This window comes from Garra rufa, unplaced genomic scaffold (assembly GCF_049309525.1).
Source record: "Garra rufa unplaced genomic scaffold, GarRuf1.0 hap1_unplaced_002, whole genome shotgun sequence".
In the NCBI taxonomy this organism is placed as follows: domain Eukaryota; kingdom Metazoa; phylum Chordata; class Actinopteri; order Cypriniformes; family Cyprinidae; genus Garra; species Garra rufa.
Window position 1 is genome coordinate 8,425,822 of NW_027394277.1, and position 20,271 is coordinate 8,446,092.

At 50.9% G+C, this 20,271-nt stretch overlaps 1 protein-coding gene and 28 non-coding genes across 29 annotated transcripts in view; 8 read left to right on the forward strand and 21 right to left on the reverse strand.

The window, feature by feature from the left end:
* The window catches only part of LOC141305347 (uncharacterized), a 47,614-nt gene that overhangs the window by 11,210 nt on the left and 16,133 nt on the right, over nt 1–20,271 (reverse strand). The gene's annotated exons all lie outside the window — the stretch shown is intronic.
* Nucleotides 68–149, forward strand: trnas-gcu (transfer RNA serine (anticodon GCU)). The gene has a single exon. It is a non-coding gene; the product is annotated as a tRNA-Ser (tRNA).
* trnan-guu (transfer RNA asparagine (anticodon GUU)) lies at nt 1,143–1,216 on the reverse strand. Its single transcript has one exon. It is a non-coding gene; the product is annotated as a tRNA-Asn (tRNA).
* LOC141307896 (U4 spliceosomal RNA) lies at nt 2,338–2,478 on the reverse strand. Its single transcript, XR_012346821.1, has one exon. It is a non-coding gene; the product is annotated as a U4 spliceosomal RNA (small nuclear RNA).
* Nucleotides 2,942–3,023, forward strand: trnas-gcu (transfer RNA serine (anticodon GCU)). Its single transcript has one exon. It is a non-coding gene; the product is annotated as a tRNA-Ser (tRNA).
* Nucleotides 4,017–4,090, reverse strand: trnan-guu (transfer RNA asparagine (anticodon GUU)). The gene has a single exon. It is a non-coding gene; the product is annotated as a tRNA-Asn (tRNA).
* trnak-cuu (transfer RNA lysine (anticodon CUU)) lies at nt 4,292–4,364 on the reverse strand. Its single transcript has one exon. It is a non-coding gene; the product is annotated as a tRNA-Lys (tRNA).
* Nucleotides 5,212–5,352, reverse strand: LOC141307918 (U4 spliceosomal RNA). The gene has a single exon (XR_012346843.1). It is a non-coding gene; the product is annotated as a U4 spliceosomal RNA (small nuclear RNA).
* On the forward strand, nt 5,816–5,897 carry trnas-gcu (transfer RNA serine (anticodon GCU)). Its single transcript has one exon. It is a non-coding gene; the product is annotated as a tRNA-Ser (tRNA).
* trnan-guu (transfer RNA asparagine (anticodon GUU)) lies at nt 6,892–6,965 on the reverse strand. The gene has a single exon. It is a non-coding gene; the product is annotated as a tRNA-Asn (tRNA).
* Nucleotides 7,167–7,239, reverse strand: trnak-cuu (transfer RNA lysine (anticodon CUU)). Its single transcript has one exon. It is a non-coding gene; the product is annotated as a tRNA-Lys (tRNA).
* On the reverse strand, nt 8,087–8,227 carry LOC141307851 (U4 spliceosomal RNA). Its single transcript, XR_012346776.1, has one exon. It is a non-coding gene; the product is annotated as a U4 spliceosomal RNA (small nuclear RNA).
* Nucleotides 8,691–8,772, forward strand: trnas-gcu (transfer RNA serine (anticodon GCU)). Its single transcript has one exon. It is a non-coding gene; the product is annotated as a tRNA-Ser (tRNA).
* Nucleotides 9,766–9,839, reverse strand: trnan-guu (transfer RNA asparagine (anticodon GUU)). Its single transcript has one exon. It is a non-coding gene; the product is annotated as a tRNA-Asn (tRNA).
* Nucleotides 10,041–10,113, reverse strand: trnak-cuu (transfer RNA lysine (anticodon CUU)). The gene has a single exon. It is a non-coding gene; the product is annotated as a tRNA-Lys (tRNA).
* On the reverse strand, nt 10,961–11,101 carry LOC141307852 (U4 spliceosomal RNA). The gene has a single exon (XR_012346777.1). It is a non-coding gene; the product is annotated as a U4 spliceosomal RNA (small nuclear RNA).
* trnas-gcu (transfer RNA serine (anticodon GCU)) lies at nt 11,565–11,646 on the forward strand. Its single transcript has one exon. It is a non-coding gene; the product is annotated as a tRNA-Ser (tRNA).
* On the reverse strand, nt 12,640–12,713 carry trnan-guu (transfer RNA asparagine (anticodon GUU)). Its single transcript has one exon. It is a non-coding gene; the product is annotated as a tRNA-Asn (tRNA).
* On the reverse strand, nt 12,915–12,987 carry trnak-cuu (transfer RNA lysine (anticodon CUU)). The gene has a single exon. It is a non-coding gene; the product is annotated as a tRNA-Lys (tRNA).
* Nucleotides 13,835–13,975, reverse strand: LOC141307920 (U4 spliceosomal RNA). Its single transcript, XR_012346845.1, has one exon. It is a non-coding gene; the product is annotated as a U4 spliceosomal RNA (small nuclear RNA).
* On the forward strand, nt 14,439–14,520 carry trnas-gcu (transfer RNA serine (anticodon GCU)). Its single transcript has one exon. It is a non-coding gene; the product is annotated as a tRNA-Ser (tRNA).
* Nucleotides 15,514–15,587, reverse strand: trnan-guu (transfer RNA asparagine (anticodon GUU)). Its single transcript has one exon. It is a non-coding gene; the product is annotated as a tRNA-Asn (tRNA).
* On the reverse strand, nt 15,789–15,861 carry trnak-cuu (transfer RNA lysine (anticodon CUU)). Its single transcript has one exon. It is a non-coding gene; the product is annotated as a tRNA-Lys (tRNA).
* LOC141307853 (U4 spliceosomal RNA) lies at nt 16,709–16,849 on the reverse strand. Its single transcript, XR_012346778.1, has one exon. It is a non-coding gene; the product is annotated as a U4 spliceosomal RNA (small nuclear RNA).
* On the forward strand, nt 17,313–17,394 carry trnas-gcu (transfer RNA serine (anticodon GCU)). The gene has a single exon. It is a non-coding gene; the product is annotated as a tRNA-Ser (tRNA).
* trnan-guu (transfer RNA asparagine (anticodon GUU)) lies at nt 18,388–18,461 on the reverse strand. The gene has a single exon. It is a non-coding gene; the product is annotated as a tRNA-Asn (tRNA).
* trnak-cuu (transfer RNA lysine (anticodon CUU)) lies at nt 18,663–18,735 on the reverse strand. Its single transcript has one exon. It is a non-coding gene; the product is annotated as a tRNA-Lys (tRNA).
* LOC141307897 (U4 spliceosomal RNA) lies at nt 19,583–19,723 on the reverse strand. The gene has a single exon (XR_012346822.1). It is a non-coding gene; the product is annotated as a U4 spliceosomal RNA (small nuclear RNA).
* trnas-gcu (transfer RNA serine (anticodon GCU)) lies at nt 20,187–20,268 on the forward strand. Its single transcript has one exon. It is a non-coding gene; the product is annotated as a tRNA-Ser (tRNA).

The window sequence follows — 20,271 nt, forward strand, 5'->3', positions numbered from 1 at the left end:
TTGAGTTCTCTACTAATGAGCTGATGATCTGAATCGGGAGTGCTAAATAAAAGGCGCCACGTAATATGACGAGGTGGCCGAGTGGTTAAGGCGATGGACTGCTAATCCATTGTGCTCTGCACGCGTGGGTTCGAATCCCATCCTCGTCGTTCGGTACGTTTAGCAGTGATCCTCGGTCCTGGGGACCCCACTCTGCAATTTTTGTGTGTCTTCCCTATCTGACACACTCAGTTCAGTTCACTGAGCGCTCTACTAATGAGCTGGTGGTCTGAATCGGGAGGGTTAAACAAAAGGACCGTGCAAAACGAAAGGTGGTCGAGTGGTTAAGGCGATGCAAGGCTCGTCCGTTGTGCTCGGCACGCCTTGGTTTGTGTGGGTTCGAATCCCATCCTCTTCATTTGATGCTTTAGCACCACTGAGAGCCCACCGGAACAGACAGGCCCAACCTGTTGACGATGGGTAGCGGCGAGCTGTGATTGTGCTGTAGTTTATTGATACCTGCCGCAAAGTCTTGAGAACATATTGACAAAACAACAAGTCTTCTGGCTCCGGCACGCTACGATCGGTGGACACCTCTTTGACGAGGACCAACAACCAGCCACGCCAATAAAAGGAAACAAAACGAAACAAGACTATCTTTCTCAACAAGCCTCCAGAGAGATTGGCAAAAATTGCCGATGCTGACTGTATTTCAAGTCATCCCGGTGGGGTATTGACTTTGTGGCAACATGGAACTTTTGCATCTACATTAATATTAGTCTGTTTCTTCTTATTCTGAGGTCACCGTAGCCACCAGATCCATTCTGTATTCCGATCTGATGGTCACTACAGTCCCCCGGTTCCAGTCCGTACCAAGAGCAGATGGTGGATCAGCACCTTCAGCCGAATGTCAGCGGATACTATGTCAACTAGATGAGTCCCAGAGACAGATCATCAGTAAAGAAGGCATCCACATGCCACAGCAAACTACTCGAGCTGGTGAAAATGTTCACCAAACACCCGCCGCTGAATTCTTTTAAAACAAGCCAGCTTATTGAAGGTGCACAAGATAAACGCCCTGAGAAAGCTGTGCCTCGCAACCCTAAGAATGGCATAGGCGTCAGTGGACACCTGACGCGCGTGCAAAACTCCGGCATTTCACACGTCCCTGGGTGGGCTCGAACCACCAACCTTTCGGTTAACAGCCGAACGCGCTAACCGATTGCGCCACAGAGACAGCCGCTGCTGCTTGCTGCTGCCGGATCACCGGTGTAAAAGCAAGGGTTAGGGTTAGTGATAGGGATTAAAATCGCTCGCACTAACAGCGACATCTGTTTTGAAAGATGTTTCCGGAGCTCGCAAAATCCGCTCAGCCTGCGCGGCGAATGGGCACGCTGGAGCCCGCCACCCTTTTGGGAAGAAAGAGAGTCAACTGAGCCGCCCAACGTGGGGCTCGAACCCACGACCCTGAGATTAAGAGTCTCATGCTCTACCGACTGAGCTAGCCTGGCTGGTCGTGGGCTTCTTCACCGGGTCGGACCCAGTATTCATCGGCCCCCAAATTACACAGGCGAAACGGAGGCTCTCGCGTTGTGCGAGACTGTCGAGCCCTCCCCGTGGGTAGGGCTTAGAGCAGGCTTAGAGTTTTCTTCTGTCGGTTTTGACCCAATCTGTTTTTGGGAAGCGCAGTTTGACCCAGCAGTGCGGGCCAACAACACGTTCTGTTTTGCCGCGTGAAGGCGGGTCAATGCTTTGGACAGCGTATGGTTGAGATGTGATTTTCCACCAATTTGGGGCACCTTTCTTAAGGAAATCAAGGATGATTTCATGGGAAATGGCAAACTGCTGTAGCGTTTGGCTAACAAGCCAAAGCTACAAAGGATGTACCGGTGCCCCGTCGTCCGAGCAGAATCCACATTCGGCCGTAATCGGAGGTTACTACTAAAGTTCGATTGTGTCTCATAGGGAGTTTGACGCAGGGCCTCAGTGGAAAACAGGCCCTCGGCGGCTGAAACAAAAGACGAAGAAGGCATCCACATGCACATGATTCAGGAGTGTTAAACAAAGAAACCACGCAAGATGACGAGGTGGTCCAGCGGTTAAGGCGGTGGAAGGCTAATACATTGTGCTCGACATGCACTGGAAGCTTTAGCGCCACTGAGAGTCCACCGGACCAGACAGGCCCAACCTGTTTACGATGGGTAACGGTGAGCTGTAATTGCGCTGCAGTTTAATGATACCCGTCTTGAGGACATATTTACAAAACAACAAGCCTTCTGGCTCTGGCGCTCAATCATCAGCAGACACCTTTTTGACGAGAAACAAAACAAGGCTACTTTTTCTCAACAATACTCTAAGCCTCCAGAGAGGCTAGCAAAAATTGCCATAGCTGACTGTATTTCAAGTCATCCTGGCGGGGTATTGGGTAAAGTTTTCAACCAGCAATGATCGCGCCTCGGATAAACCTCATAGGCTACAATATTGCCTCTGCGAAAGAATGCCGGCGACGGTCGTGACCTTTTCAGGCACCTACGTGGATGTGAACCGACAAGGTGGTAGCAAGCTTTAAACTGCCGCACAAACAGTCTCCTGGCACGGGTTGCTGCACCGTGTTTCTACGGAACAGATTAGAGGTGTGTAAAAGACGGCTCATTCACTATTCCCTCTGTGCTCAAAACAGCCTGCTGAAAGCACAGCAGCAGCAGCTGAAAAGGTCCGCAGCATGGCCTCTCTCAGTCAGCAAGGGGGCGGGGAGGCCGAGTGGTTAAGGCGATGGATTGCTAATCCCATCCTTGTCGTTCGGTTCCTTTAGCACTGGACCTTAATCTAGGTCCTGGGGACCCCATGCTGAACTTTTTGTGTGTCCTCCTTATCTAACACACTCAGTTCAGTTCTTTGAGTTCTCTACTAATGAGCTGATGATCTGAATCGGGAGTGCTAAATAAAAGGCGCCACGTAATATGACGAGGTGGCCGAGTGGTTAAGGCGATGGACTGCTAATCCATTGTGCTCTGCACGCGTGGGTTCGAATCCCATCCTCGTCGTTCGGTACGTTTAGCAGTGATCCTCGGTCCTGGGGACCCCACTCTGCAATTTTTGTGTGTCTTCCCTATCTGACACACTCAGTTCAGTTCACTGAGCGCTCTACTAATGAGCTGGTGGTCTGAATCGGGAGGGTTAAACAAAAGGACCGTGCAAAACGAAAGGTGGTCGAGTGGTTAAGGCGATGCAAGGCTCGTCCGTTGTGCTCGGCACGCCTTGGTTTGTGTGGGTTCGAATCCCATCCTCTTCATTTGATGCTTTAGCACCACTGAGAGCCCACCGGAACAGACAGGCCCAACCTGTTGACGATGGGTAGCGGCGAGCTGTGATTGTGCTGTAGTTTATTGATACCTGCCGCAAAGTCTTGAGAACATATTGACAAAACAACAAGTCTTCTGGCTCCGGCACGCTACGATCGGTGGACACCTCTTTGACGAGGACCAACAACCAGCCACGCCAATAAAAGGAAACAAAACGAAACAAGACTATCTTTCTCAACAAGCCTCCAGAGAGATTGGCAAAAATTGCCGATGCTGACTGTATTTCAAGTCATCCCGGTGGGGTATTGACTTTGTGGCAACATGGAACTTTTGCATCTACATTAATATTAGTCTGTTTCTTCTTATTCTGAGGTCACCGTAGCCACCAGATCCATTCTGTATTCCGATCTGATGGTCACTACAGTCCCCCGGTTCCAGTCCGTACCAAGAGCAGATGGTGGATCAGCACCTTCAGCCGAATGTCAGCGGATACTATGTCAACTAGATGAGTCCCAGAGACAGATCATCAGTAAAGAAGGCATCCACTTGCCACAGCAAACTACTCGAGCTGGTGAAAATGTTCACCAAACACCCGCCGCTGAATTCTTTTAAAACAAGCCAGCTTATTGAAGGTGCACAAGATAAACGCCCTGAGAAAGCTGTGCCTCGCAACCCTAAGAATGGCATAGGCGTCAGTGGACACCTGACGCGCGTGCAAAACTCCGGCATTTCACACGTCCCTGGGTGGGCTCGAACCACCAACCTTTCGGTTAACAGCCGAACGCGCTAACCGATTGCGCCACAGAGACAGCCGCTGCTGCTTGCTGCTGCCGGATCACCGGTGTAAAAGCAAGGGTTAGGGTTAGTGATAGGGATTAAAATCGCTCGCACTAACAGCGACATCTGTTTTGAAAGATGTTTCCGGAGCTCGCAAAATCCGCTCAGCCTGCGCGGCGAATGGGCACGCTGGAGCCCGCCACCCTTTTGGGAAGAAAGAGAGTCAACTGAGCCGCCCAACGTGGGGCTCGAACCCACGACCCTGAGATTAAGAGTCTCATGCTCTACCGACTGAGCTAGCCGGGCTGGTCGTGGGCTTCTTCACCGGGTCGGACCCAGTATTCATCGGCCCCCAAATTACACAGGCGAAACGGAGGCTCTCGCGTTGTGCGAGACTGTCGAGCCCTCCCCGTGGGTAGGGCTTAGAGCAGGCTTAGAGTTTTCTTCTGTCGGTTTTGACCCAATCTGTTTTTGGGAAGCGCAGTTTGACCCAGCAGTGCGGGCCAACAACACGTTCTGTTTTGCCGCGTGAAGGCGGGTCAATGCTTTGGACAGCGTATGGTTGAGATGTGATTTTCCACCAATTTGGGGCACCTTTCTTAAGGAAATCAAGGATGATTTCATGGGAAATGGCAAACTGCTGTAGCGTTTGGCTAACAAGCCAAAGCTACAAAGGATGTACCGGTGCCCCGTCGTCCGAGCAGAATCCACATTCGGCCGTAATCGGAGGTTACTACTAAAGTTCGATTGTGTCTCATAGGGAGTTTGACGCAGGGCCTCAGTGGAAAACAGGCCCTCGGCGGCTGAAACAAAAGACGAAGAAGGCATCCACATGCACATGATTCAGGAGTGTTAAACAAAGAAACCACGCAAGATGACGAGGTGGTCCAGCGGTTTAGGCGGTGGAAGGCTAATACATTGTGCTCGACATGCACTGGAAGCTTTAGCGCCACTGAGAGTCCACCGGACCAGACAGGCCCAACCTGTTTACGATGGGTAACGGTGAGCTGTAATTGCGCTGCAGTTTAATGATACCCGTCTTGAGGACATATTTACAAAACAACAAGCCTTCTGGCTCTGGCGCTCAATCATCAGCAGACACCTTTTTGACGAGAAACAAAACAAGGCTACTTTTTCTCAACAATACTCTAAGCCTCCAGAGAGGCTAGCAAAAATTGCCAAAGCTGACTGTATTTCAAGTCATCCTGGCGGGGTATTGGGTAAAGTTTTCAACCAGCAATGATCGCGCCTGGGATAAACCTCATAGGCTACAATATTGCCTCTGCGAAAGAATGCCGGCGACGGTCGTGACCTTTTCAGGCACCTACGTGGATGTGAACCGACAAGGTGGTAGCAAGCTTTAAACTGCCGCACAAACAGTCTCCTGGCACGGGTTGCTGCACCGTGTTTCTACGGAACAGATTAGAGGTGTGTAAAAGACGGCTCATTCACTATTCCCTCTGTGCTCAAAACAGCCTGCTGAAAGCACAGCAGCAGCAGCTGAAAAGGTCCGCAGCATGGCCTCTCTCAGTCAGCAAGGGGGCGGGGAGGCCGAGTGGTTAAGGCGATGGATTGCTAATCCCATCCTTGTCGTTCGGTTCCTTTAGCACTGGACCTTAATCTAGGTCCTGGGGACCCCATGCTGAACTTTTTGTGTGTCCTCCTTATCTAACACACTCAGTTCAGTTCTTTGAGTTCTCTACTAATGAGCTGATGATCTGAATCGGGAGTGCTAAATAAAAGACGCCACGTAATATGACGAGGTGGCCGAGTGGTTAAGGCGATGGACTGCTAATCCATTGTGCTCTGCACGCGTGGGTTCGAATCCCATCCTCGTCGTTTGGTACGTTTAGCAGTGATCCTCGGTCCTGGGGACCCCACTCTGCAATTTTTGTGTGTCTTCCCTATCTGACACACTCAGTTCAGTTCACTGAGCGTTCTACTAATGAGCTGGTGGTCTGAATCGGGAGGGTTTAAACAAAAGGACCGCGCAAAACGAAAGGTGGTCGAGTGGTTAAGGCGATGCAAGGCTAGTCCGTTGTGCTCGGCACGCCTTGGTTTGTGTGGGTTCGAATCCCATCCTCTTCATTTGATGCTTTAGCACCACTGAGAGCCCACCGGAACAGACAGGCCCAACCTGTTGACGATGGGTAGCGGCGAGCTGTGATTGTGCTGTAGTTTATTGATACCTGCCGCAAAGTCTTGAGAACATATTGACAAAACAACAAGTCTTCTGGCTCCGGCACGCTACGATCGGTGGACACCTCTTTGACGAGGACCAACAACCAGCCACGCCAATAAAAGGAAACAAAACGAAGCAAGACTATCTTTCTCAACAAGCCTCCAGAGAGATTGGCAAAAATTGCCGATGCTGACTGTATTTCAAGTCATCCCGGTGGGGTATTGACTTTGTGGCAACATGGAACTTTTGCATCTACATTAATATTAGTCTGTTTCTTCTTATTCTGAGGTCACCGTAGCCACCAGATCCATTCTGTATTCCGATCTGATGGTCACTATAGTCCCCCGGTTCCAGTCCGTACCAAGAGCAGATGGTGGATCAGCACCTTCAGCCGAATGTCAGCGGATACTATGTCAACTAGATGAGCCCCAGAGACAGATCATCAGTAAAGAAGGCATCCACATGCCACAGCAAACTACTCGAGCTGGTGAAAATGTTCACCAAACACCCGCCGCTGAATTCTTTTAAAACAAGCCAGCTTATTGAAGGTGCACAAGATAAACGCCCTGAGAAAGCTGTGCCTCGCAACCCTAAGAATGGCATAGGCGTCAGTGGACACCTGACGCGCGTGCAAAACTCCGGCATTTCACACGTCCCTGGGTGGGCTCGAACCACCAACCTTTCGGTTAACAGCCGAACGCGCTAACCGATTGCGCCACAGAGACAGCCGCTGCTGCTTGCTGCCGCCGGATCACCGGTGTAAAAGCAAGGGTTAGGGTTAGTGATAGGGATTAAAATCGCTCGCACTAACAGCGACATCTGTTTTGAAAGATGTTTCCTGAGCTCGCAAAATCCGCTCAGCCTGCGCGGCGAATGGGCACGCTGGAGCCCGCCACCCTTTTGGGAAGAAAGAGAGTCAACTGAGCCGCCCAACGTGGGGCTCGAACCCACGACCCTGAGATTAAGAGTCTCATGCTCTACCGACTGAGCTAGCCGGGCTGGTCGTGGGCTTCTTCACCGGGTCGGACCCAGTATTCATCGGCCCCCAAATTACACAGGCGAAACGGAGGCTCTCGCGTTGTGCGAGACTGTCGAGCCCTCCCCGTGGGTAGGGCTTAGAGCAGGCTTAGAGTTTTCTTCTGTCGGTTTTGACCCAATCTGTTTTTGGGAAGCGCAGTTTGACCCAGCAGTGCGGGCCAACAACACGTTCTGTTTTGCCGCGTGAAGGCGGGTCAATGCTTTGGACAGCGTATGGTTGAGATGTGATTTTCCACCAATTTGGGGCACCTTTCTTAAGGAAATCAAGGATGATTTCATGGGAAATGGCAAACTGCTGTAGCGTTTGGCTAACAAGCCAAAGCTACAAAGGATGTACCGGTGCCCCGTCGTCCGAGCAGAATCCACATTCGGCCGTAATCGGAGGTTACTACTAAAGTTCGATTGTGTCTCATAGGGAGTTTGACGCAGGGCCTCAGTGGAAAACAGGCCCTCGGCGGCTGAAACAAAAGACGAAGAAGGCATCCACATGCACATGATTCAGGAGTGTTAAACAAAGAAACCACGCAAGATGACGAGGTGGTCCAGCGGTTTAGGCGGTGGAAGGCTAATACATTGTGCTCGACATGCACTGGAAGCTTTAGTGCCACTGAGAGTCCACCGGACCAGACAGGCCCAACCTGTTTACGATGGGTAACGGTGAGCTGTAATTGCGCTGCAGTTTAATGATACCCGTCTTGAGGACATATTTACAAAACAACAAGCCTTCTGGCTCTGGCGCTCAATCATCAGCAGACACCTTTTTGACGAGAAACAAAACAAGGCTACTTTTTCTCAACAATACTCTAAGCCTCCAGAGAGGCTAGCAAAAATTGCCAAAGCTGACTGTATTTCAAGTCATCCTGGCGGGGTATTGGGTAAAGTTTTCAACCAGCAATGATCGCGCCTCGGATAAACCTCATAGGCTACAATATTGCCTCTGCGAAAGAATGCCGGCGACGGTCGTGACCTTTTCAGGCACCTACGTGGATGTGAACCGACAAGGTGGTAGCAAGCTTTAAACTGCCGCACAAACAGTCTCCTGGCACGGGTTGCTGCACCGTGTTTCTACGGAACAGATTAGAGGTGTGTAAAAGACGGCTCATTCACTATTCCCTCTGTGCTCAAAACAGCCTGCTGAAAGCACAGCAGCAGCAGCTGAAAAGGTCCGCAGCATGGCCTCTCTCAGTCAGCAAGGGGGCGGGGAGGCCGAGTGGTTAAGGCGATGGATTGCTAATCCCATCCTTGTCGTTCGGTTCCTTTAGCACTGGACCTTAATCTAGGTCCTGGGGACCCCATGCTGAACTTTTTGTGTGTCCTCCTTATCTAACACACTCAGTTCAGTTCTTTGAGTTCTCTACTAATGAGCTGATGATCTGAATCGGGAGTGCTAAACAAAAGACGCCACGTAATCTGACGAGGTGGCCGAGTGGTTAAGGCGATGGACTGCTAATCCATTGTGCTCTGCACGCGTGGGTTCGAATCCCATCCTCGTCGTTCGGTACGTTTAGCAGTGATCCTCGGTCCTGGGGACCCCACTCTGCAATTTTTGTGTGTCTTCCCTATCTGACACACTCAGTTCAGTTCACTGAGCGCTCTACTAATGAGCTGGTGGTCTGAATCGGGAGGGTTAAACAAAAGGACCGTGCAAAACGAAAGGTGGTCGAGTGGTTAAGGCGATGCAAGGCTCGTCCGTTGTGCTCGGCACGCCTTGGTTTGTGTGGGTTCGAATCCCATCCTCTTCATTTGATGCTTTAGCACCACTGAGAGCCCACCGGAACAGACAGGCCCAACCTGTTGACGATGGGTAGCGGCGAGCTGTGATTGTGCTGTAGTTTATTGATACCTGCCGCAAAGTCTTGAGAACATATTGACAAAACAACAAGTCTTCTGGCTCCGGCACGCTACGATCGGTGGACACCTCTTTGACGAGGACCAACAACCAGCCACGCCAATAAAAGGAAACAAAACGAAACAAGACTATCTTTCTCAACAAGCCTCCAGAGAGATTGGCAAAAATTGCCGATGCTGACTGTATTTCAAGTCATCCCGGTGGGGTATTGACTTTGTGGCAACATGGAACTCTTGCATCTACATTAATATTAGTCTGTTTCTTCTTATTCTGAGGTCACCGTAGCCACCAGATCCATTCTGTATTCCGATCTGATGGTCACTACAGTCCCCCGGTTCCAGTCCGTACCAAGAGCAGATGGTGGATCAGCACCTTCAGCCGAATGTCAGCGGATACTATGTCAACTAGATGAGTCCCAGAGACAGATCATCAGTAAAGAAGGCATCCACATGCCACAGCAAACTACTCGAGCTGGTGAAAATGTTCACCAAACACCCGCCGCTGAATTCTTTTAAAACAAGCCAGCTTATTGAAGGTGCACAAGATAAACGCCCTGAGAAAGCTGTGCCTCGCAACCCTAAGAATGGCATAGGCGTCAGTGGACACCTGACGCGCGTGCAAAACTCCGGCATTTCACACGTCCCTGGGTGGGCTCGAACCACCAACCTTTCGGTTAACAGCCGAACGCGCTAACCGATTGCGCCACAGAGACAGCCGCTGCTGCTTGCTGCTGCCGGATCACCGGTGTAAAAGCAAGGGTTAGGGTTAGTGATAGGGATTAAAATCGCTCGCACTAACAGCGACATCTGTTTTGAAAGATGTTTCCGGAGCTCGCAAAATCCGCTCAGCCTGCGCGGCGAATGGGCACGCTGGAGCCCGCCACCCTTTTGGGAAGAAAGAGAGTCAACTGAGCCGCCCAACGTGGGGCTCGAACCCACGACCCTGAGATTAAGAGTCTCATGCTCTACCGACTGAGCTAGCCGGGCTGGTCGTGGGCTTCTTCACCGGGTCGGACCCAGTATTCATCGGCCCCCAAATTACACAGGCGAAACGGAGGCTCTCGCGTTGTGCGAGACTGTCGAGCCCTCCCCGTGGGTAGGGCTTAGAGCAGGCTTAGAGTTTTCTTCTGTCGGTTTTGACCCAATCTGTTTTTGGGAAGCGCAGTTTGACCCAGCAGTGCGGGCCAACAACACGTTCTGTTTTGCCGCGTGAAGGCGGGTCAATGCTTTGGACAGCGTATGGTTGAGATGTGATTTTCCACCAATTTGGGGCACCTTTCTTAAGGAAATCAAGGATGATTTCATGGGAAATGGCAAACTGCTGTAGCGTTTGGCTAACAAGCCAAAGCTACAAAGGATGTACCGGTGCCCCGTCGTCCGAGCAGAATCCACATTCGGCCGTAATCGGAGGTTACTACTAAAGTTCGATTGTGTCTCATAGGGAGTTTGACGCAGGGCCTCAGTGGAAAACAGGCCCTCGGCGGCTGAAACAAAAGACGAAGAAGGCATCCACATGCACATGATTCAGGAGTGTTAAACAAAGAAACCACGCAAGATGACGAGGTGGTCCAGCGGTTTAGGCGGTGGAAGGCTAATACATTGTGCTCGACATGCACTGGAAGCTTTAGTGCCACTGAGAGTCCACCGGACCAGACAGGCCCAACCTGTTTACGATGGGTAACGGTGAGCTGTAATTGCGCTGCAGTTTAATGATACCCGTCTTGAGGACATATTTACAAAACAACAAGCCTTCTGGCTCTGGCGCTCAATCATCAGCAGACACCTTTTTGACGAGAAACAAAACAAGGCTACTTTTTCTCAACAATACTCTAAGCCTCCAGAGAGGCTAGCAAAAATTGCCAAAGCTGACTGTATTTCAAGTCATCCTGGCGGGGTATTGGGTAAAGTTTTCAACCAGCAATGATCGCGCCTCGGATAAACCTCATAGGCTACAATATTGCCTCTGCGAAAGAATGCCGGCGACGGTCGTGACCTTTTCAGGCACCTACGTGGATGTGAACCGACAAGGTGGTAGCAAGCTTTAAACTGCCGCACAAACAGTCTCCTGGCACGGGTTGCTGCACCGTGTTTCTACGGAACAGATTAGAGGTGTGTAAAAGACGGCTCATTCACTATTCCCTCTGTGCTCAAAACAGCCTGCTGAAAGCACAGCAGCAGCAGCTGAAAAGGTCCGCAGCATGGCCTCTCTCAGTCAGCAAGGGGGCGGGGAGGCCGAGTGGTTAAGGCGATGGATTGCTAATCCCATCCTTGTCGTTCGGTTCCTTTAGCACTGGACCTTAATCTAGGTCCTGGGGACCCCATGCTGAACTTTTTGTGTGTCCTCCTTATCTAACACACTCAGTTCAGTTCTTTGAGTTCTCTACTAATGAGCTGATGATCTGAATCGGGAGTGCTAAATAAAAGACGCCACGTAATATGACGAGGTGGCCGAGTGGTTAAGGCGATGGACTGCTAATCCATTGTGCTCTGCACGCGTGGGTTCGAATCCCATCCTCGTCGTTCGGTACGTTTAGCAGTGATCCTCGGTCCTGGGGACCCCACTCTGCAATTTTTGTGTGTCTTCCCTATCTGACACACTCAGTTCAGTTCACTGAGCGCTCTACTAATGAGCTGGTGGTCTGAATCGGGAGGGTTAAACAAAAGGACCGTGCAAAACGAAAGGTGGTCGAGTGGTTAAGGCGATGCAAGGCTCGTCCGTTGTGCTCGGCACGCCTTGGTTTGTGTGGGTTCGAATCCCATCCTCTTCATTTGATGCTTTAGCACCACTGAGAGCCCACCGGAACAGACAGGCCCAACCTGTTGACGATGGGTAGCGGCGAGCTGTGATTGTGCTGTAGTTTATTGATACCTGCCGCAAAGTCTTGAGAACATATTGACAAAACAACAAGTCTTCTGGCTCCGGCACGCTACGATCGGTGGACACCTCTTTGACGAGGACCAACAACCAGCCACGCCAATAAAAGGAAACAAAACGAAACAAGACTATCTTTCTCAACAAGCCTCCAGAGAGATTGGCAAAAATTGCCGATGCTGACTGTATTTCAAGTCATCCCGGTGGGGTATTGACTTTGTGGCAACATGGAACTCTTGCATCTACATTAATATTAGTCTGTTTCTTCTTATTCTGAGGTCACCGTAGCCACCAGATCCATTCTGTATTCCGATCTGATGGTCACTACAGTCCCCCGGTTCCAGTCCGTACCAAGAGCAGATGGTGGATCAGCACCTTCAGCCGAATGTCAGCGGATACTATGTCAACTAGATGAGTCCCAGAGACAGATCATCAGTAAAGAAGGCATCCACATGCCACAGCAAACTACTCGAGCTGGTGAAAATGTTCACCAAACACCCGCCGCTGAATTCTTTTAAAACAAGCCAGCTTATTGAAGGTGCACAAGATAAACGCCCTGAGAAAGCTGTGCCTCGCAACCCTAAGAATGGCATAGGCGTCAGTGGACACCTGACGCGCGTGCAAAACTCCGGCATTTCACACGTCCCTGGGTGGGCTCGAACCACCAACCTTTCGGTTAACAGCCGAACGCGCTAACCGATTGCGCCACAGAGACAGCCGCTGCTGCTTGCTGCTGCCGGATCACCGGTGTAAAAGCAAGGGTTAGGGTTAGTGATAGGGATTAAAATCGCTCGCACTAACAGCGACATCTGTTTTGAAAGATGTTTCCGGAGCTCGCAAAATCCGCTCAGCCTGCGCGGCGAATGGGCACGCTGGAGCCCGCCACCCTTTTGGGAAGAAAGAGAGTCAACTGAGCCGCCCAACGTGGGGCTCGAACCCACGACCCTGAGATTAAGAGTCTCATGCTCTACCGACTGAGCTAGCCGGGCTGGTCGTGGGCTTCTTCACCGGGTCGGACCCAGTATTCATCGGCCCCCAAATTACACAGGCGAAACGGAGGCTCTCGCGTTGTGCGAGACTGTCGAGCCCTCCCCGTGGGTAGGGCTTAGAGCAGGCTTAGAGTTTTCTTCTGTCGGTTTTGACCCAATCTGTTTTTGGGAAGCGCAGTTTGACCCAGCAGTGCGGGCCAACAACACGTTCTGTTTTGCCGCGTGAAGGCGGGTCAATGCTTTGGACAGCGTATGGTTGAGATGTGATTTTCCACCAATTTGGGGCACCTTTCTTAAGGAAATCAAGGATGATTTCATGGGAAATGGCAAACTGCTGTAGCGTTTGGCTAACAAGCCAAAGCTACAAAGGATGTACCGGTGCCCCGTCGTCCGAGCAGAATCCACATTCGGCCGTAATCGGAGGTTACTACTAAAGTTCGATTGTGTCTCATAGGGAGTTTGACGCAGGGCCTCAGTGGAAAACAGGCCCTCGGCGGCTGAAACAAAAGACGAAGAAGGCATCCACATGCACATGATTCAGGAGTGTTAAACAAAGAAACCACGCAAGATGACGAGGTGGTCCAGCGGTTTAGGCGGTGGAAGGCTAATACATTGTGCTCGACATGCACTGGAAGCTTTAGTGCCACTGAGAGTCCACCGGACCAGACAGGCCCAACCTGTTTACGATGGGTAACGGTGAGCTGTAATTGCGCTGCAGTTTAATGATACCCGTCTTGAGGACATATTTACAAAACAACAAGCCTTCTGGCTCTGGCGCTCAATCATCAGCAGACACCTTTTTGACGAGAAACAAAACAAGGCTACTTTTTCTCAACAATACTCTAAGCCTCCAGAGAGGCTAGCAAAAATTGCCAAAGCTGACTGTATTTCAAGTCATCCTGGCGGGGTATTGGGTAAAGTTTTCAACCAGCAATGATCGCGCCTGGGATAAACCTCATAGGCTACAATATTGCCTCTGCGAAAGAATGCCGGCGACGGTCGTGACCTTTTCAGGCACCTACGTGGATGTGAACCGACAAGGTGGTAGCAAGCTTTAAACTGCCGCACAAACAGTCTCCTGGCACGGGTTGCTGCACCGTGTTTCTACGGAACAGATTAGAGGTGTGTAAAAGACGGCTCATTCACTATTCCCTCTGTGCTCAAAACAGCCTGCTGAAAGCACAGCAGCAGCAGCTGAAAAGGTCCGCAGCATGGCCTCTCTCAGTCAGCAAGGGGGCGGGGAGGCCGAGTGGTTAAGGCGATGGATTGCTAATCCCATCCTTGTCGTTCGGTTCCTTTAGCACTGGACCTTAATCTAGGTCCTGGGGACCCCATGCTGAACTTTTTGTGTGTCCTCCTTATCTAACACACTCAGTTCAGTTCTTTGAGTTCTCTACTAATGAGCTGATGATCTGAATCGGGAGTGCTAAATAAAAGACGCCACGTAATATGACGAGGTGGCCGAGTGGTTAAGGCGATGGACTGCTAATCCATTGTGCTCTGCACGCGTGGGTTCGAATCCCATCCTCGTCGTTCGGTACGTTTAGCAGTGATCCTCGGTCCTGGGGACCCCACTCTGCAATTTTTGTGTGTCTTCCCTATCTGACACACTCAGTTCAGTTCACTGAGCGCTCTACTAATGAGCTGGTGGTCTGAATCGGGAGGGTTAAACAAAAGGACCGTGCAAAACGAAAGGTGGTCGAGTGGTTAAGGCGATGCAAGGCTCGTCCGTTGTGCTCGGCACGCCTTGGTTTGTGTGGGTTCGAATCCCATCCTCTTCATTTGATGCTTTAGCACCACTGAGAGCCCACCGGAACAGACAGGCCCAACCTGTTGACGATGGGTAGCGGCGAGCTGTGATTGTGCTGTAGTTTATTGATACCTGCCGCAAAGTCTTGAGAACATATTGACAAAACAACAAGTCTTCTGGCTCCGGCACGCTACGATCGGTGGACACCTCTTTGACGAGGACCAACAACCAGCCACGCCAATAAAAGGAAACAAAACGAAACAAGACTATCTTTCTCAACAAGCCTCCAGAGAGATTGGCAAAAATTGCCGATGCTGACTGTATTTCAAGTCATCCCGGTGGGGTATTGACTTTGTGGCAACATGGAACTCTTGCATCTACATTAATATTAGTCTGTTTCTTCTTATTCTGAGGTCACCGTAGCCACCAGATCCATTCTGTATTCCGATCTGATGGTCACTACAGTCCCCCGGTTCCAGTCCGTACCAAGAGCAGATGGTGGATCAGCACCTTCAGCCGAATGTCAGCGGATACTATGTCAACTAGATGAGTCCCAGAGACAGATCATCAGTAAAGAAGGCATCCACATGCCACAGCAAACTACTCGAGCTGGTGAAAATGTTCACCAAACACCCGCCGCTGAATTCTTTTAAAACAAGCCAGCTTATTGAAGGTGCACAAGATAAACGCCCTGAGAAAGCTGTGCCTCGCAACCCTAAGAATGGCATAGGCGTCAGTGGACACCTGACGCGCGTGCAAAACTCCGGCATTTCACACGTCCCTGGGTGGGCTCGAACCACCAACCTTTCGGTTAACAGCCGAACGCGCTAACCGATTGCGCCACAGAGACAGCCGCTGCTGCTTGCTGCTGCCGGATCACCGGTGTAAAAGCAAGGGTTAGGGTTAGTGATAGGGATTAAAATCGCTCGCACTAACAGCGACATCTGTTTTGAAAGATGTTTCCGGAGCTCGCAAAATCCGCTCAGCCTGCGCGGCGAATGGGCACGCTGGAGCCCGCCACCCTTTTGGGAAGAAAGAGAGTCAACTGAGCCGCCCAACGTGGGGCTCGAACCCACGACCCTGAGATTAAGAGTCTCATGCTCTACCGACTGAGCTAGCCGGGCTGGTCGTGGGCTTCTTCACCGGGTCGGACCCAGTATTCATCGGCCCCCAAATTACACAGGCGAAACGGAGGCTCTCGCGTTGTGCGAGACTGTCGAGCCCTCCCCGTGGGTAGGGCTTAGAGCAGGCTTAGAGTTTTCTTCTGTCGGTTTTGACCCAATCTGTTTTTGGGAAGCGCAGTTTGACCCAGCAGTGCGGGCCAACAACACGTTCTGTTTTGCCGCGTGAAGGCGGGTCAATGCTTTGGACAGCGTATGGTTGAGATGTGATTTTCCACCAATTTGGGGCACCTTTCTTAAGGAAATCAAGGATGATTTCATGGGAAATGGCAAACTGCTGTAGCGTTTGGCTAACAAGCCAAAGCTACAAAGGATGTACCGGTGCCCCGTCGTCCGAGCAGAATCCACATTCGGCCGTAATCGGAGGTTACTACTAAAGTTCGATTGTGTCTCATAGGGAGTTTGACGCAGGGCCTCAGTGGAAAACAGGCCCTCGGCGGCTGAAACAAAAGACGAAGAAGGCATCCACATGCACATGATTCAGGAGTGTTAAACAAAGAAACCACGCAAGATGACGAGGTGGTCCAGCGGTTTAGGCGGTGGAAGGCTAATACATTGTGCTCGACATGCACTGGAAGCTTTAGTGCCACTGAGAGTCCACCGGACCAGACAGGCCCAACCTGTTTACGATGGGTAACGGTGAGCTGTAATTGCGCTGCAGTTTAATGATACCCGTCTTGAGGACATATTTACAAAACAACAAGCCTTCTGGCTCTGGCGCTCAATCATCAGCAGACACCTTTTTGACGAGAAACAAAACAAGGCTACTTTTTCTCAACAATACTCTAAGCCTCCAGAGAGGCTAGCAAAAATTGCCAAAGCTGACTGTATTTCAAGTCATCCTGGCGGGGTATTGGGTAAAGTTTTCAACCAGCAATGATCGCGCCTCGGATAAACCTCATAGGCTACAATATTGCCTCTGCGAAAGAATGCCGGCGACGGTCGTGACCTTTTCAGGCACCTACGTGGATGTGAACCGACAAGGTGGTAGCAAGCTTTAAACTGCCGCACAAACAGTCTCCTGGCACGGGTTGCTGCACCGTGTTTCTACGGAACAGATTAGAGGTGTGTAAAAGACGGCTCATTCACTATTCCCTCTGTGCTCAAAACAGCCTGCTGAAAGCACAGCAGCAGCAGCTGAAAAGGTCCGCAGCATGGCCTCTCTCAGTCAGCAAGGGGGCGGGGAGGCCGAGTGGTTAAGGCGATGGATTGCTAATCCCATCCTTGTCGTTCGGTTCCTTTAGCACTGGACCTTAATCTAGGTCCTGGGGACCCCATGCTGAACTTTTTGTGTGTCCTCCTTATCTAACACACTCAGTTCAGTTCTTTGAGTTCTCTACTAATGAGCTGATGATCTGAATCGGGAGTGCTAAATAAAAGACGCCACGTAATATGACGAGGTGGCCGAGTGGTTAAGGCGATGGACTGCTAATCCATTGTGCTCTGCACGCGTGGGTTCGAATCCCATCCTCGTCGTTCGGTACGTTTAGCAGTGATCCTCGGTCCTGGGGACCCCACTCTGCAATTTTTGTGTGTCTTCCCTATCTGACACACTCAGTTCAGTTCACTGAGCGCTCTACTAATGAGCTGGTGGTCTGAATCGGGAGGGTTAAACAAAAGGACCGTGCAAAACGAAAGGTGGTCGAGTGGTTAAGGCGATGCAAGGCTCGTCCGTTGTGCTCGGCACGCCTTGGTTTGTGTGGGTTCGAATCCCATCCTCTTCATTTGATGCTTTAGCACCACTGAGAGCCCACCGGAACAGACAGGCCCAACCTGTTGACGATGGGTAGCGGCGAGCTGTGATTGTGCTGTAGTTTATTGATACCTGCCGCAAAGTCTTGAGAACATATTGACAAAACAACAAGTCTTCTGGCTCCGGCACGCTACGATCGGTGGACACCTCTTTGACGAGGACCAACAACCAGCCACGCCAATAAAAGGAAACAAAACGAAACAAGACTATCTTTCTCAACAAGCCTCCAGAGAGATTGGCAAAAATTGCCGATGCTGACTGTATTTCAAGTCATCCCGGTGGGGTATTGACTTTGTGGCAACATGGAACTCTTGCATCTACATTAATATTAGTCTGTTTCTTCTTATTCTGAGGTCACCGTAGCCACCAGATCCATTCTGTATTCCGATCTGATGGTCACTACAGTCCCCCGGTTCCAGTCCGTACCAAGAGCAGATGGTGGATCAGCACCTTCAGCCGAATGTCAGCGGATACTATGTCAACTAGATGAGTCCCAGAGACAGATCATCAGTAAAGAAGGCATCCACATGCCACAGCAAACTACTCGAGCTGGTGAAAATGTTCACCAAACACCCGCCGCTGAATTCTTTTAAAACAAGCCAGCTTATTGAAGGTGCACAAGATAAACGCCCTGAGAAAGCTGTGCCTCGCAACCCTAAGAATGGCATAGGCGTCAGTGGACACCTGACGCGCGTGCAAAACTCCGGCATTTCACACGTCCCTGGGTGGGCTCGAACCACCAACCTTTCGGTTAACAGCCGAACGCGCTAACCGATTGCGCCACAGAGACAGCCGCTGCTGCTTGCTGCTGCCGGATCACCGGTGTAAAAGCAAGGGTTAGGGTTAGTGATAGGGATTAAAATCGCTCGCACTAACAGCGACATCTGTTTTGAAAGATGTTTCCGGAGCTCGCAAAATCCGCTCAGCCTGCGCGGCGAATGGGCACGCTGGAGCCCGCCACCCTTTTGGGAAGAAAGAGAGTCAACTGAGCCGCCCAACGTGGGGCTCGAACCCACGACCCTGAGATTAAGAGTCTCATGCTCTACCGACTGAGCTAGCCGGGCTGGTCGTGGGCTTCTTCACCGGGTCGGACCCAGTATTCATCGGCCCCCAAATTACACAGGCGAAACGGAGGCTCTCGCGTTGTGCGAGACTGTCGAGCCCTCCCCGTGGGTAGGGCTTAGAGCAGGCTTAGAGTTTTCTTCTGTCGGTTTTGACCCAATCTGTTTTTGGGAAGCGCAGTTTGACCCAGCAGTGCGGGCCAACAACACGTTCTGTTTTGCCGCGTGAAGGCGGGTCAATGCTTTGGACAGCGTATGGTTGAGATGTGATTTTCCACCAATTTGGGGCACCTTTCTTAAGGAAATCAAGGATGATTTCATGGGAAATGGCAAACTGCTGTAGCGTTTGGCTAACAAGCCAAAGCTACAAAGGATGTACCGGTGCCCCGTCGTCCGAGCAGAATCCACATTCGGCCGTAATCGGAGGTTACTACTAAAGTTCGATTGTGTCTCATAGGGAGTTTGACGCAGGGCCTCAGTGGAAAACAGGCCCTCGGCGGCTGAAACAAAAGACGAAGAAGGCATCCACATGCACATGATTCAGGAGTGTTAAACAAAGAAACCACGCAAGATGACGAGGTGGTCCAGCGGTTAAGGCGGTGGAAGGCTAATACATTGTGCTCGACATGCACTGGAAGCTTTAGCGCCACTGAGAGTCCACCGGACCAGACAGGCCCAACCTGTTTACGATGGGTAACGGTGAGCTGTAATTGCGCTGCAGTTTAATGATACCCGTCTTGAGGACATATTTACAAAACAACAAGCCTTCTGGCTCTGGCGCTCAATCATCAGCAGACACCTTTTTGACGAGAAACAAAACAAGGCTACTTTTTCTCAACAATACTCTAAGCCTCCAGAGAGGCTAGCAAAAATTGCCATAGCTGACTGTATTTCAAGTCATCCTGGCGGGGTATTGGGTAAAGTTTTCAACCAGCAATGATCGCGCCTCGGATAAACCTCATAGGCTACAATATTGCCTCTGCGAAAGAATGCCGGCGACGGTCGTGACCTTTTCAGGCACCTACGTGGATGTGAACCGACAAGGTGGTAGCAAGCTTTAAACTGCCGCACAAACAGTCTCCTGGCACGGGTTGCTGCACCGTGTTTCTACGGAACAGATTAGAGGTGTGTAAAAGACGACTCATTCACTATTCCCTCTGTGCTCAAAACAGCCTGCTGAAAGCACAGCAGCAGCAGCTGAAAAGGTCCGCAGCATGGCCTCTCTCAGTCAGCAAGGGGGCGGGGAGGCCGAGTGGTTAAGGCGATGGATTGCTAATCCCATCCTTGTCGTTCGGTTCCTTTAGCACTGGACCTTAATCTAGGTCCTGGGGACCCCATGCTGAACTTTTTGTGTGTCCTCCTTATCTAACACACTCAGTTCAGTTCTTTGAGTTCTCTACTAATGAGCTGATGATCTGAATCGGGAGTGCTAAATAAAAGGCGCCACGTAATATGACGAGGTGGCCGAGTGGTTAAGGCGATGGACTGCTAATCCATTGTGCTCTGCACGCGTGGGTTCGAATCCCATCCTCGTCGTTC